This window comes from Heterocephalus glaber, unplaced genomic scaffold, assembly GCF_053883595.1.
Source record: "Heterocephalus glaber isolate CG9 unplaced genomic scaffold, H.glaber_assembly_v1.0 deba00001569, whole genome shotgun sequence".
NCBI lineage: Eukaryota > Metazoa > Chordata > Mammalia > Rodentia > Bathyergidae > Heterocephalus > Heterocephalus glaber.
This window is the reverse complement of record NW_028258354.1, coordinates 4,718,418-4,732,452: the sequence shown is the minus strand read 5'-3', so window position 1 is coordinate 4,732,452 and position 14,035 is coordinate 4,718,418. Positions and strand designations below refer to the sequence as shown.

The 14,035-nt window shown below is 35.9% G+C and overlaps 1 pseudogene; it reads right to left on the bottom strand.

Moving 5' to 3' along the window:
* Positions 1–9,752: 9,752 nt before the first annotated feature.
* LOC101715314 (mitochondrial import inner membrane translocase subunit Tim21 pseudogene) lies at positions 9,753–10,976 on the bottom strand (annotated as a pseudogene).
* Between the last annotated feature and the right edge of the window lie 3,059 nt (positions 10,977–14,035).

Sequence of the window (14,035 nt, the reverse complement as noted above, 5' to 3'; positions counted from 1 at the left end):
CACATGGTTTAATCATGTATTGAAATATCATAATATATACTATTAATATGTGTGATTAATATATATTATACATGTATGATTAATACATGTTGATAAAATAAACAGGAGAAAGTAATTATAATAGAGAACATATGGCTTATACAGCCAAAAATATTTCTGGCTGGTAACTTACAGAATAATGTTTGCCAACCCTTGTCCTATGGAGTCCACACAGGAATTCTGGGAACTCGTGCTTCTTCCTTTCCAACTCTCTACAAGTTCTATCTCCACTTCTGAATTTTATTTTGTAGAATTAGTTTAAAACTAAGGGTGCAGACTTTAGAGCCAGACTGCCAAGTTATAAATTCCCTTTGCCCAATAAGCTTGTTAAACTTAGTAATTTTTTGAATTAAATTGTATTGTCTGCGCTACTGCTTCCATTTCAGCTCTACTATTTTTCCTTTTACTACTTTGCACCTTCATCACTGTTGCTGGATGCCAGAATGGAGCTTCTCGTGAGTTTATTTGCCATCCTTCCACACAAAATCAGGAACTGTAGCCTCACATTAGGCTTTCCATCTTGGTTCTTTATAAAGAGAATATCTCTAATGAGCTGATACCATTTGTGGATAATGTATTCAAGGTAGATGAGGAAGGAAATTAGTCTTTCTTCCCCAGAGGAGTTCTTAGGAGTTCCACCCTACTCCCACTACTAGCTTCCCTCTACCAGGATAATTTGCTGTGTTGCTTTCATTGGTCACAAGTCCACACTCAAACCACAGGGTGAGGATACTGAGGATTCTGTGTGCATCCAAAGGGAAACCCCATAATGGGATGGATATTACAGGTGAAGTTACCTGTATTCTAGTTCTGGATCTAGCAAAATTTCTTCATGACCTTAACCCATTGCTTTAAACTTTCTATATTTTCCTCCCTTCACCTCTAAAATCAGGCATATTAGATAATCTCTAATGTCCCTTCTTCCTGTGGGATTTTTATGAGGCTGTATAACCTTCAGCCAACTAGAAGGGACTCTCAAAATTTGCCCAGATGGTATCTATTCAAGCAGACCTGAGAGTGGTACAAGTTAAGATCATCAACTGGCTGGACTACCCAACCAATGGATTTTGTCTTAGGAAAAGGGATTAATAGGTGACCTCTTCAGAAGATCCTTTATATCAAACAGGTTCAAAGATTGTAGAGAATTAAAAGAAATACCTTGCATAGTTTTTTAGATCTAGGACAACTGTTTCTTGCAAAGAAGAAGAAATGACTTACTTTTCTTAGCAATAATTTCTACATTTCAAGCTGTATTTTAACATAAGCCTCTAAACTCATTGCGGAAGAAATGCACAGGCGTTTAAGTGTCATGTTTGTTCAATACTTTTAAAGCAATAGTTTCAGCAAAAGAAAGAAAAGACATCCAAGAACTGAATTTGGGGTCAAGGCTATTCATTTATATTAAGAAACAGCAAAAAGATAACATGATGATCTGGGAAACAAAAATAAGAGAATGTAGAGATTTGAATTTCAAATTTTTCCTGAAACATTCTGTGTTGTCTTTACTTTTAACCCCATTTCAAGAAGAAAGGATTAAAAGTATTGAATTTGATTTATGAGAAGACATTCCTCAACGTCCATTCCTCATTAAGGAAGGAACTTGTTAGTCACAGGTGTTTGGGCCCTAAGAATTGTAAGGATGTCTGAGAACATATTCATGGGCCACACTGATCCATGACATATTGAAGAATATGTTTTCCTGGTATTATTTCAAGAACTTTATCATCCCTGTTTAAACTCATGTAAAATGGAGAAGACATAAATCTCATTCAAAAAGTTGTCTTTTGTTTTTGTAATTTATAAAGGTCTAATAAAAGAGTCCCTATAAATTGATTTCTAAAGCTTTTACAGAAGAATATAGGGAAAGTCAATAAAAGAGGTGAAGAATGGCAGAAAGTCCTTGTCCATATCCTTAACAGAGGAAAAAATTTAAGCTTGCCACTAAAGGATTGGCAATGCTCAAGACTGAAAGATAACCTATTCAGAAGCCCAGCGCCTATGGCACATAAAACTTCACTGACTAGATTCTATTGCCTCCAGCCGGCTGGTGTATTCTCAAAGTTAAAATTTCAAGATTTAAAGTTCAAAATGATTTTTTAAAACTCAATAGAGAATCAAAAAGTCACCAACAATAACAAAATATTTTCATAGCATAACAATGAGTCACATCATCTATGAAAGCATCATGAGTTACCATGCAGTACCTCAGTGGGCCACCCACGGTGCACTGAGACCCTGTGTAAGCATAGCTGTGCTGCTTTTACCTTGCTCTTACATACTTGAGAAGCTTGAGTTTCTTCACACATCTTCTAATAAGCAAGTCTTTTAGATTTGGCCTTGATTAGCCCACTGGCAGAGCCTTCTCGTTGCAGCCCCACAGATTGTGCTCTTCTGTACACTTAAATATGTCCCTCAATCCCACATTCATTCAACAGCATCCCATCGACAGTGTGTACACTCACTTGTAGCAAAATTAAATTTTATACTTTGGTCAAGGGAAAAGAAAAAAAAGAATAGATGGAAAAATGGAAACAATGCTTTTGTAAATAAGGAGGCAAAGAGGGGATGAAGGGAGGGGAGGGGAATGGAGAAAAAGATTCAGAATATATCATGTGCAGGTACAAATTCCCTATGATGAGTGTTACAATTATGTATATTTAAAATGTACCAATAAAATTAATTTTTAAAAATCAATTGGTGCAGGAGATCAGCTTGAAACCACACTGAACAGGCTTTAGATATTATTGATTTGACTTATGAATTCAGCTATTGATTAAAATTATGGATCATTTCAAGGCCTGAGTATGAATTGCTAATTGACCTTTCAGCTGTTTTACAGAGATATACTTCCCTATGCCAATGGTGAATTCAATGAGAATTGAGATCTCAATGATTGATGAGGTTGTGAAGTCTCTAATAGCAAGGAAATACAGCAGCTGAGGAATTATGACTTTATGTAACCATTTTCCAAGATCAAACTAAAGATAACAGATGGCTCATTAGCTATGACCTGCAAGATAGCACAGGTGGCTTGTTAACTGTGACCTGTCCTTCACAAGAATACATAGTTATTCCCCTTTTACAGTCCACTCATTAGTGCATTAGTTCTGCTATTCCCTACATCTGCCTTCATGCCCCCTTGCTATGTTGTATAATCATAAATACTGAATAATCTAGAATTCATAGTCTTTATCCAGAAGAGAGCTAAAGATGAATTCCCAACACCCCAAGTAATAAACTATAAGTAATAATAAACTATCATTTGTTATTCTTTATTCCTTGTTCTTTGTATATTATTCTTTCATCCCCTGCTGTACCCTCACTCAGGTGCCTGGACATCCCTAGTAACTTGTCAGACTATCAACCTGACAAATTGGTATAAAGACTTTACAGGAAGCCAAAGTGCCAGGAAATCTATTCTGATAGTTAAGCATTGAATAATTTTTAATCCTGTGTATTCAATAGACAAAGGTTTGACAATTGAAGAGTCTAGATATCTGGTTCAAGTCCAATGTTTGGGAATAGTGTTAAAGTGCCTACTCTTAAATTTTATGGATTATCCATATCTGATTTAGCTATTCTGTATTGAAGCAGTTTTTATGATTATCTTCCCTTTTGCAGTTTCTGTAGTCATTTTATATTTACCTTTTGTGGTGCTGCATTTTGTTTCCATTGGCTTACTAAATGTCTTGGACATCACAATTAGTTGAAAATACTTGTCCTTTGGTGTGGGAGGTGAAGGATAACAGGAAAGGCTGTCAATTAATTAGATAAATTATATGGCCAGTTACTTCACTGTTCACTTATATCTATCTAGAAGAAGCTTATATGTCACCCAAATGTAGTCCTAGTTAGGCTGTCAACACTGTGGCTCAGTATCAGAGTGATTGTAAACTATTCCTAGATTGTAAGCTCCGCCAAACACACATAAGAGAGCTTCACAGATTTGACCTTATTTCATGTAGCCCCTCTTGCTGCTAGAGCCTGGCACAGAAGGCAGGACTCCCAGCTGGTATTTTAGGTACACTGGGGCATCAGAGATAATAAATCCACTTGACGTTTACAGTTTGGTCTAAATGCACAACTGTAGCAAATAACAGGAGATGGAATAATGAGTGACTAGTATGCAGAGATACAGACTATCTCAATGGAGATGTCCCTGGAGTTCTGAGGCTTACAACAAGAAATAAGCACGATTGAAAGCCAAGAATGGTTTATGCATTATGTCTGCTAAACATGTAGAGTGCTCAGCAGGAAAAACACAGCCAGGTATCTAAGGCAGAGCCAGAGCATGCCCATGTGTGCCAAGGGAAGAGGCTTTTATCTCAAATAGGCACATCCAGCTAACTGTGAAATTTACACTGAAAGTTCCTTCCAATCTCAGTTCAGGATCCTCATAGCTTTCTGTTGAGTCCAATATTTCTTTATTTGACTGATTGCCGAATAACGTATGGCACAGTTGTGAAGATCAGTATTGTATGACTCTGAAGGTAATTAAGCTTTGTTGAATCTCTCCTCTACCAAAAAAAAAAAAGAGAAAATGTTCTTTTAGTGCTTTTTTATGATTATAAGGGAGATTCATGTTTTGGTTGAAATTCATGTTGTTTAATTTTATTAATAATACATAAATGCAAAAAGATATAAAAATTTCCTGAAATCCTTACTATCTCAGATAAACCTACCTCATCAGTAGTTTAGTTATTATCTACCCACTCTTTTTCAATATGTATCTGCATTATTAATTTTTTAAAATATTGTAAGAAATATAAAAATTTACTCTAACAACTTGGCTGTGATTTTATTTCACCAAAACATTGTGGTCATCATTCCATAATATTCTTTCACTGTTTTGTTTGTAGTGGCACATGATATTCAATTGAATAACTATTGTGATTTACTTTAAAAATCTCTCATTATCAAAAATAGGTTATGTCCCAGTGTTTTGCAACTACAATCAGTGCTGTGATAACAATAAAAAAGAGTCAGGTCCCTTGAAATTAGTTCCACTTAGTATTTTCAAGCATTCCTTCTGCCATTGCCTTCATTGTAAACTAACCTTACACTTACTTACTTGCTGAGCATATAGTTTTTCTCTTTATCTGGAAAGATAAATGCTGTCCCAGTATGGAAGTGGCAGGAAATATTGAAAGAGCTATTGCATAGAAGAGAATTTATATACAATGGTTCTATTTTTCTCTCTAAGGACAGGACCAAATTCAGTGCTGATAAGTTACCGGGTCAGATTTCCACTCAAAAAGTGAACTTTGGAGCAATGGAATAGAAATCCTTCGAGAGTGATGTAGTCATGTCCCTAGTGTTCAGACTGGGACTGGAAATACATCCATTGAGGATCTTGTAGAAATGATTCCTATTTTGTAGGGTAAGTAGATTAGATTAGACTTTGTCTAACTTTTCTTGTTTATTTTAAAATGGAATCTTTTCTGTAAATTTACGTGAACTGTATACATATAAACTAAAGCAGCATTTAACACATTCAATCTTTTGACACACTGTGAAATCAATGAGAACATTTGAAAAAATGCCATTCCCAGTATGTTAAAAAAATTAGGGATCTAACATTTTCGATACAGTTTTATTTTTAATAATTCTAAATTTCTGTGAAATTTTTAAAGGATGTACACATGAGCTTGGTAAGGCCCAAAGAGAGTATGATTTGCTTAAACAAATAATATTAGAAGCAAAATCTTCTGACTCAAAAGCAATGCACCTTTTCAAACACCACATTTATTTTCCTGTGCAAATAGATATGGCAATGCCTTTTCTTTTTTCTAACACACATTCTAATTTTTAGTTTGTCCAGTTAAATTCTGTTTTTCAAATAGCTTAAAGTATTCTTCAAATATCTGAGGTTTGTCTGGATAAAAATCATATTTACAAAGACCATTTGTTTTTAAATTTATAGAGCTGTCTATGTTTTTAAGGGAAGATTAAAACATATGTTTCTGATTCATTTACAATTAAATCAAACTTTTATTTTGTGATTGTTATTTGATGTTTAGATATTTCATTTTGGCTTCAAAATAGTTTCTTCTGAGAGTAGATATCATAGTTTACTAAAATTAAATAAAATTTACCCTTAAAACTCATCTTTTAGGTCTCAAAACTAGTCTTCATAATATTTTATTAGGTTCCAAACTGAATAAAATTATTCATTTTTACTAAAGCAAATTTATTCTCCATTTAAATTTCTTTTTAAATTCTTATGTGCTTACTGAAAAGTGATTTTATTTGACATTTTCCCTTCAGAACATTCATAGTTGTTGATATGGGTTTTATTGTCAAAAAGGAAATAAGGAATAATCACTATTTTTTTCTGAAAACTAGTAACAAGCTTTTAAATGAATACCTCTTTTTACTATTCAGACATGGCTAAAGTTGGCACTAAACCCATTCCTAATTCAAACCATCTGTTCAGTGCTCACTGCTTTATTTTTAGTGCCACCATTTAAAACTGCCCCAAATACTTCATAGTAAAAATTATCAAAAAACACAATATTCTCAATATAACAAACATTATGTTCACCATCTTTTCTGATGTGGTAACGTTTATCTCATATCTCTCTAATACCAAATATACCTTTTGAAAAAAAATTCTAAAATTTTTATGGCAGGGAAGTTTAACCACTAATTATGTGGTTTACTCAGTGTGACATCTGAGTTTAAATCACTGAGTATGGTGCACAATGGATCTTAGAAATTACTACCAACAAAACAGAAGATGGATGCACACTACCAAAGACTAGAGTCGTTCAGGCAATGAAAACAAAACAAGCTCAGTGAAGTTGCTAACATTTTATAGATGGGGTTGGTGATCATGGCCAGCACTTTATTCAGTCTTTGCCACTGTCTTTAGACCACAGACATACTGCTGTATTAGAGTAAGAGACATGGAAGAGACAGTGGGAAAAACCTGAGACTCCATCCAGCCAGCTTCTCCTGCAGAGCTCCGTCTTTCCAAAACCGCCCTGGGAGTTTCTCCAAAAGCCCTGATTGTACTATTTTGGAGTACAGTTTCAGTCTTTGTGTATAGTTCAGAACCAAAGTTTACTGTTTCTGCAGGAATTCTTGGTATTTATTTTTAAAGCCAAAAATCAAAAGTTTCCCATACTCTATAACTTTTTAATTTACATGATCTGTGCATCAAAGACACATGACCAGGTAGTTTTCATTTTATGAGAATCTTGCAGTTTTAGCTTCTTGGATAACATATTTTATGCCTTTTTGGTAAGATTTTTATTTTAAATTTCTAATAAGAACCTGGAAATATTGGTAGGATGTAGAGAATAAAAATCTGTGCAATAAATGTATAATATATTGTTTTTCTAGTTTTTAAGCACAGTTTTAAAAATAACTGTTGCAATTATCAGAAGCAGTGTAGTCTGATAGAGATCTCATATAGTCTTCAGGGCTTCAGGTGACCAAGGAAAGCATTTTGTTTAATTCCTTCACGCAAAGAGACAGCCATGAAAATTTGAGAGATTTTTTTTCTTGAGCACTGACAAATAGCAGAATTCAGAATTCTAAATTTATGCCCATTGTTCTCTATACTCTGCTACCTGGACCGGGTGCCAGTAAGTACGGGTTTCCCTTTGATTACAGTTTGTATCTCAGATAGCCCCTAAAGCCTCATATGTTAGGATGGTGATTGGATGATGAGAGCATTATAGCTGACTTGTTGTTAGGAGGCAGGGCCTGGTGGAAGAAGTGAGTCACTGGAGGCATGATATGGACAGGCATATTTCCCTCCCTGGCTCCTCCATTCTCTCAATTTTTTTTTTCCATTAACTTTATTGGTAGATTTTCAGTATAAAATACAGTTACATTCACCATTGGGATCTTGCACCATTACATGAGTATCTTGGTTCTTATTTTTTCCCCTTCCCCTGCCCTCCCTTCACCCCCTCCACCCTTCCCTATTTGCAAAGACTTCGTTTCTATTTTTTTCCCTTTTCCCATATTTTTTCTTTTCCCTTCTTTCCTTTCCCCTATCCCTCCCGCTTTCCCTACTCCTTTAGACCTTTTCTTCCTATTACACAATATCAATTATACACTTTTAAATTACAATATCAAAATTTAGAGGACATTACCACAGATTTTACAGAATTTAAAAGGATATAGAAAGCATATTACAAAAATCTTTTTAATTATCTTATAATCAACTAATTTAAAATACAGGGCTTCAAGAGTATCATTTCTGCATAGCATTGATCATTGCAGTTGATCAAATGATTGCCTCAAAAAATATTTGTTATTGTGTGATTTATATAAATTTGCCTCATTAATTATGGGTAGAAAACTAAGTTGTCAGGGAAGAGAAATGTTTCATTTGCTTTATAGTCACTTTGTGAAACTTTTAATAAGATAAAAAATCCAAGAGAAACCTCATTTTGCTCATGTACGTAGAATATAAGACATTTTTCCTTGAGATTCACTAGAAGAGCTAGGCAGTTGCAGATAATCTGTATGTACATTGCAAAAAACAAAATCAGGTCACATTTTAAAACTTTAAAAGTTTATTATGTGTACAAAATAATAGTTTTGTATAACTGATAAACAATCTACTGGGAAGGCAGAAAAACTGGCTGAGAGACCTAACCCAAATTAAGAGTTCACCCTATCATTGAAAGCATGTTACCTCAGAGAGAGAACAGTTCTGCTGTGACACTTCCATACTTCCTAAATGTGTGAAATTTTTAGAATTAAAGTAATAAAACACTTAAGACAGCAATTAAACCAAAACTTTAACTCACTTAAGTAAGGAGATAAACTAAGCAAGGAAACAAATTTCCTGAAGATCTTTCTATCCTGAATATGCTAGGATCTCAAAAACCCATCAGAAACCCATCCACTGTCCATTCTAAAGAACAAAGAAATAGTGCTGGGGAATCCCCATTCTGAAGCCTCCACAGATAAGGGGCCACAGAGCACTTTAGTTATGTGATAAGGACTTGTAAGAGAAAGTCACTTTTTAATAGGTCTCCAGCAAATACCTCAAATAAAATAAAGTGTTCATATTTTTAAAATATTTTTTAAAAAGGGCCTCACGCACATTTGAACAACTCCCACTTATTTCTGGCATTCTTTTGGCAGTGTCAAGTATCAGCATAAGTTCTGAAGGGGCCAGGGACACCTCCTGGCACCTCTATGGTCAAGGTACTTGTACCCATCATGTCAGTCACCAGCCAACCAGGGAACAGTGAAGTCTGATGAGGCTGAAGGACCTGCACAGCCTACACACCTGCTAGAACAGATGGAGTGAGAGCCAGTTCACCAGATGGCAGTGTGTTCTCCTCACACAGTAGACAGTGCCTCCAATCATGGAGTGGGAAACAGGAAATGGATTCCTAAGTCATACAATTTCCCCAACCTTTCTATGATTTAGAAAGGTATTTACCATCTAACTGATTATAGTCCTCAAATACTTTCATATGTTATCTTAAGAGATTCCAAATTATATGGAAGATGTTTTTGACATTTTTTTTTCCAGTACTGGGGATGGAACTCAAGACCTTGTGCTTGCAAGGCAGGCATGGTGCCACTGAGCTAAATTCCTGGCTGACATTTTTCTTAGTTCTAATTCTTTCTGCTGGCTTTATATAATTATGTAATATAAAAAACCCAAAATATTGGAATTTGTTTTATTTACATGTTGTAAAACATTCAGTAATAAAAAATTCTCATAATGAATGATATTAGAGCAGAAATACTGCCATAATTGAAAATTCACTAATAAAATATGCTCTATGATCTATTTCATGATTTTTCACAGGAAAGACTTGTCTAAATACATCAGATATCCTATTACATTCACCTTTATGAGTGCTATACTCCTGTCTTACTCTTCTGAACAGATCCTGGAAAAGAGTTGTGAAGATCATAATGAATCTGCACCATTTCACGTCCACCAGGAAACAGTATGCTTGCTTGATTCTTTTAATTATCTTGGAATTATCTTCAATGATAATGGTTCTTCTAGGATAGGATTCCACTTCCCCAAATATGTACCAAAATTCATATTCACCATTCTTTGGATTATCTTTCACTTCCACATGCACTGTTCCTTGCTTCCCTGGCTCGGACCCTTCAATATAGAATTTCACACGTGTGTGTTTCAGCCCATCTTTTACATATTCGATAAAACTGACATGATGCCTTCGACCATGTCTCATCATTGCCCCATAGCCTTTAACAGGCTCACCAAGGAAACTGATCACCTCGGGATGTGTTCTGCATTTTTCTAAGGCTTTCCCATATATCTTACTAGGACTGGGTGAAGAAGAAAGTTCTTTGAAAATCACATAAAACAAGCCACCTGTAATGCTGATTCCAATAAGTACTACTATTAAGTAGGTGAAATCTTTTCCAGCTTCTTTCACTTTTTGAGTCGTTAGGGTAGCAGTTTCTCCTCTCTGACCTCTGTGCACAGCTTGCTGCTGTCCTCTGCTTTCTGGGGTCGCTGTCACTGCGTCCAGATAGTTTTCTGGGCGACTTCAAAGATAGATCCAGGTCGCACCATTTTCTTCTGCTCTCGAAGCCCCCTCCTCAAACTGGGCTCGGCTGTAAAGGAAGATTTGTTAAGCGCAAAGTGCGGCAACAACAACCGTTTCCCGGAGGATCCGTGCAGCTTCTCTGCATAATGTGTAGCTCGTAAAAAAGTACAAATCATGTTCAAAGAAAACTTCCACGTAGTGACGATGCTAACTACAGTCAGCAAAGATTTACCACCCAGCCAGAAACGTACTGAAATTCACACATTTGTATTACAGGAGCTTTAGGTTTATATTGACAAAAAGTCTCCTGCGAGAATGTTCATCTTCCTTTTGTCCTCTTGTTATATGAATTAAAATGTCCAGATTACCTGCCGTGCTGACATTCGCACCTTCCCCGCCATACCTTCGCAAAGCCCACTCTCTCTATTTCCTGGCCACCAAAATGTGAGCATCTTTTCTCCACCCTGGCCCATTCATTCACTATGCCTTTCTGCCTTACAGTCAGCTGACTATGGCCTGAAAACTCTAAAACACCACGAGCCCAAATTAACTTCTTCTCCTTTAATTTGTAGGTGGTGTGCATTTTGTTCCACCAATGAGGAAAATGACTAAGATATCTTTCCACTAATAGTGTGACCTTTCTAAGCCTCAGTTACCCCATCTGAGAAGTGAGGGACATTGGACTGCAAAACTTCTAAGATCTTATACTAAAATTGTATGTTCTAGCCATATATTTATGTATGTTTGATTTATAGAAAACAATTTTATTTTGAAAAATGAAAAATTCTGTACTTTATCTTCTAATCCTTTTTTCATGATTGGCATAGTTATTAAATAAAAATGTGCATGAAAGATATAAAAAGTCATAATATGCAGCAAATAGAGGCTGTTGGTATTTTCATTTCTTCTAGAGATGAAAGAATATTTTTATTCTTTTGCTAGAGTTTAGACTAACTTCTCAGCTTAGTTCTGCACCTGACCTTCCAATGAATGGTACAAATTCAAGGCTGGAAGGCCTTGAAGACAGAAAACAAAGCTATGAGGTGGGTCAGGTGGTAAGATTATGAGGTGCTCCTACTAGAGAAGAGTTTGTATGTAGGGAAATCATATACAAATTACAAAAAGAAAATACTTAGAGAGAAATCTTTAAATAGTTCATTACTCAGAATAATTTAAATGGTTAAATGAATTTCTGAGGATTTCCTGATGACTTCCAACCACACAAAGGATAGAAAATAGCAAGTATTCATTTAGCAGGGCCTGAAGACACCAAAGAAAGTACCTGACTACAACTCTGATACATCTCTAAGTTTAACTGGGCCATCCTTCAGGGCATAAGGTGACTAAAATGAAACTAATATTCTCATCTTATTTTTCACGTGTCTAAATGTATCCTTCTGCAACTTGTAATGTGGGACTTCCTTTTTGACTCCTGGTTGTATTTCAGATGTATATAGGTGATATATACCAATTTATCCCACTATTCACTTCAAGATTTCTAGTAAACTGAGCCCAGAATGAGCCTCTCATCCAAAGTCCACTATGAACTACATGCCAGCGTATCGTGCCACAGGCTATGCCCAGTTAACAAGTGACACATGGAAGAGGACAGAGGGAGATGACAGGTGGGAAACTGGAAGTTTCCACACCTTGAAGTCCCATTCAGTAAAGAAATGTTGATGGGAGCAAAATCTTTTCAATGGCCAAGTTTATAAGCCACTAGCGTACCATTTGATATCTTCCAAAACTGAAGGTACCTGGAAAAAAAAAGTGCATTTATACATGGGGAACAGGTTACTCATCCACAGGATCCAGCTGTGCACAGGATCCAAGGTTAATGTATTGTCTCAAGGATCCATGAAATTATTTCTGTGCTCAGAGGGGAAAAGTAGAAACAAGGGAAAAGTTTTGGCTACTATCTTTGTGCTGCCTTATGGTAATGAAGAGCCCTTTCTCTTTCAGGACTTGCAGAATAATTTTCCTCTTGAGGAAGTTTGGGCTGTGTACTGGCCTTCCAGGAGTTAGTCTTGAGTTTACTGCTGACTGGCAGGCCAATCTGCAGCAAGCTTCTTTTTTGCAATTTTTAATTTCCTTTTCCTTATCCATGAAATGGGGAAACTATATTTGCTTCCCAGGCTCTGTGATTAAGTAAGTAATGTGCCCAAAGTTCACTGAAACCAGAAAGAACTCTATAAATGCAAAGAAGTATTATAATAACAAATCCCAACTGTTTGTCTGGCTAATTTCCTGCTAAGCCAGACAAAAGGAGAAATGGAACTGGACTTGCAGGATGGGTGTGACAGTGTTTTGGGTCTGCAGTACCATGATTACTTAGGATTGTTTACTAAGATTTCCAAGATTCTTTTCTCCAAAGACAAGAATGGTTCAAATTAAATGACATTCTTTCATCCTGTGGCCATGGAGAAAATTTATTGCTATTTTTTAATCCCAGATTTTATTTGACACCATCCTCCTTTTTATAGTCAATGAGAATTTTCTTAGTATTCACATTGGTGTAATGCAAGAGATGGAAACCTTCACTCATTTTACAAACTTTGTTCAATTTTTTACTCAAGCTTGCCATGCTACAAGATTCGTACCAAGTTGAAATAGGCATTGTTAAGTGAGAAGTCATAGTCCAGATGGGAAGGTAGACCCTACACGTGGATATCAAGCACACAAGAGCTGCATGAGTGTTATCACCTATGTTCAAAGGTCTCCTAAGAGTGAGTTTATTTTTTAAAAAAATACTAGGTTCACAGAATTCAGGAAGAGTACAAACCATAATATGTTTTAATCACGTTTTATGACCTGGCTCCCAATTAGTATCCAGTGCCGTTCCTATCCCTTCTTTCCTTACACCTAGGTGGTCTTGCCTGTGCAGGTCAAGTCCACTGACCATTTACCTTATTCCTCTCCTTTTCCTCTCCTTTGTCTAGTCTTTGACTTATTTCCACTGCTTGAGATGTTACATCTTCCTGAAAGCTTTTCTGATGCCTCAGGTCCCTCAAGTTACTCTTTGTAACTTCTCTTCCTTAGTTGTTGTTTCATAGCATTATAGTTGCCTATTACCTTGTATCTTGTATGAGACTGTTAGCTCAAGGACAGCAACATAAATCACTGCTACAGCACCAGCAATTCAAGTGCACAGTAAGCATGGGAAAATGAATGAATGAACGACAGTACAGACTAAAGTATACCCCAAAACTGGTAAGTGCATAGCTTAGGTTCAAGAATAAGAAACCATTTCTGTTTCATTTTCCCAAGATCATTTCTCATGTTAACTAGCTTACATCCACAGCTAGGATCTACAGCTAAGGTGACTTCTTATACTATGCATCAACAGGTCTATACTATTTATGCCATAATGGGTTCCTAGTTTTCATACACTGCTGTTGCAACAAGAATGCCCATGAAATGACATAAAAGTTTTAGGATACATTTAATTATAACTTATATTGTGCATCTGTGTAATCTATTTTATT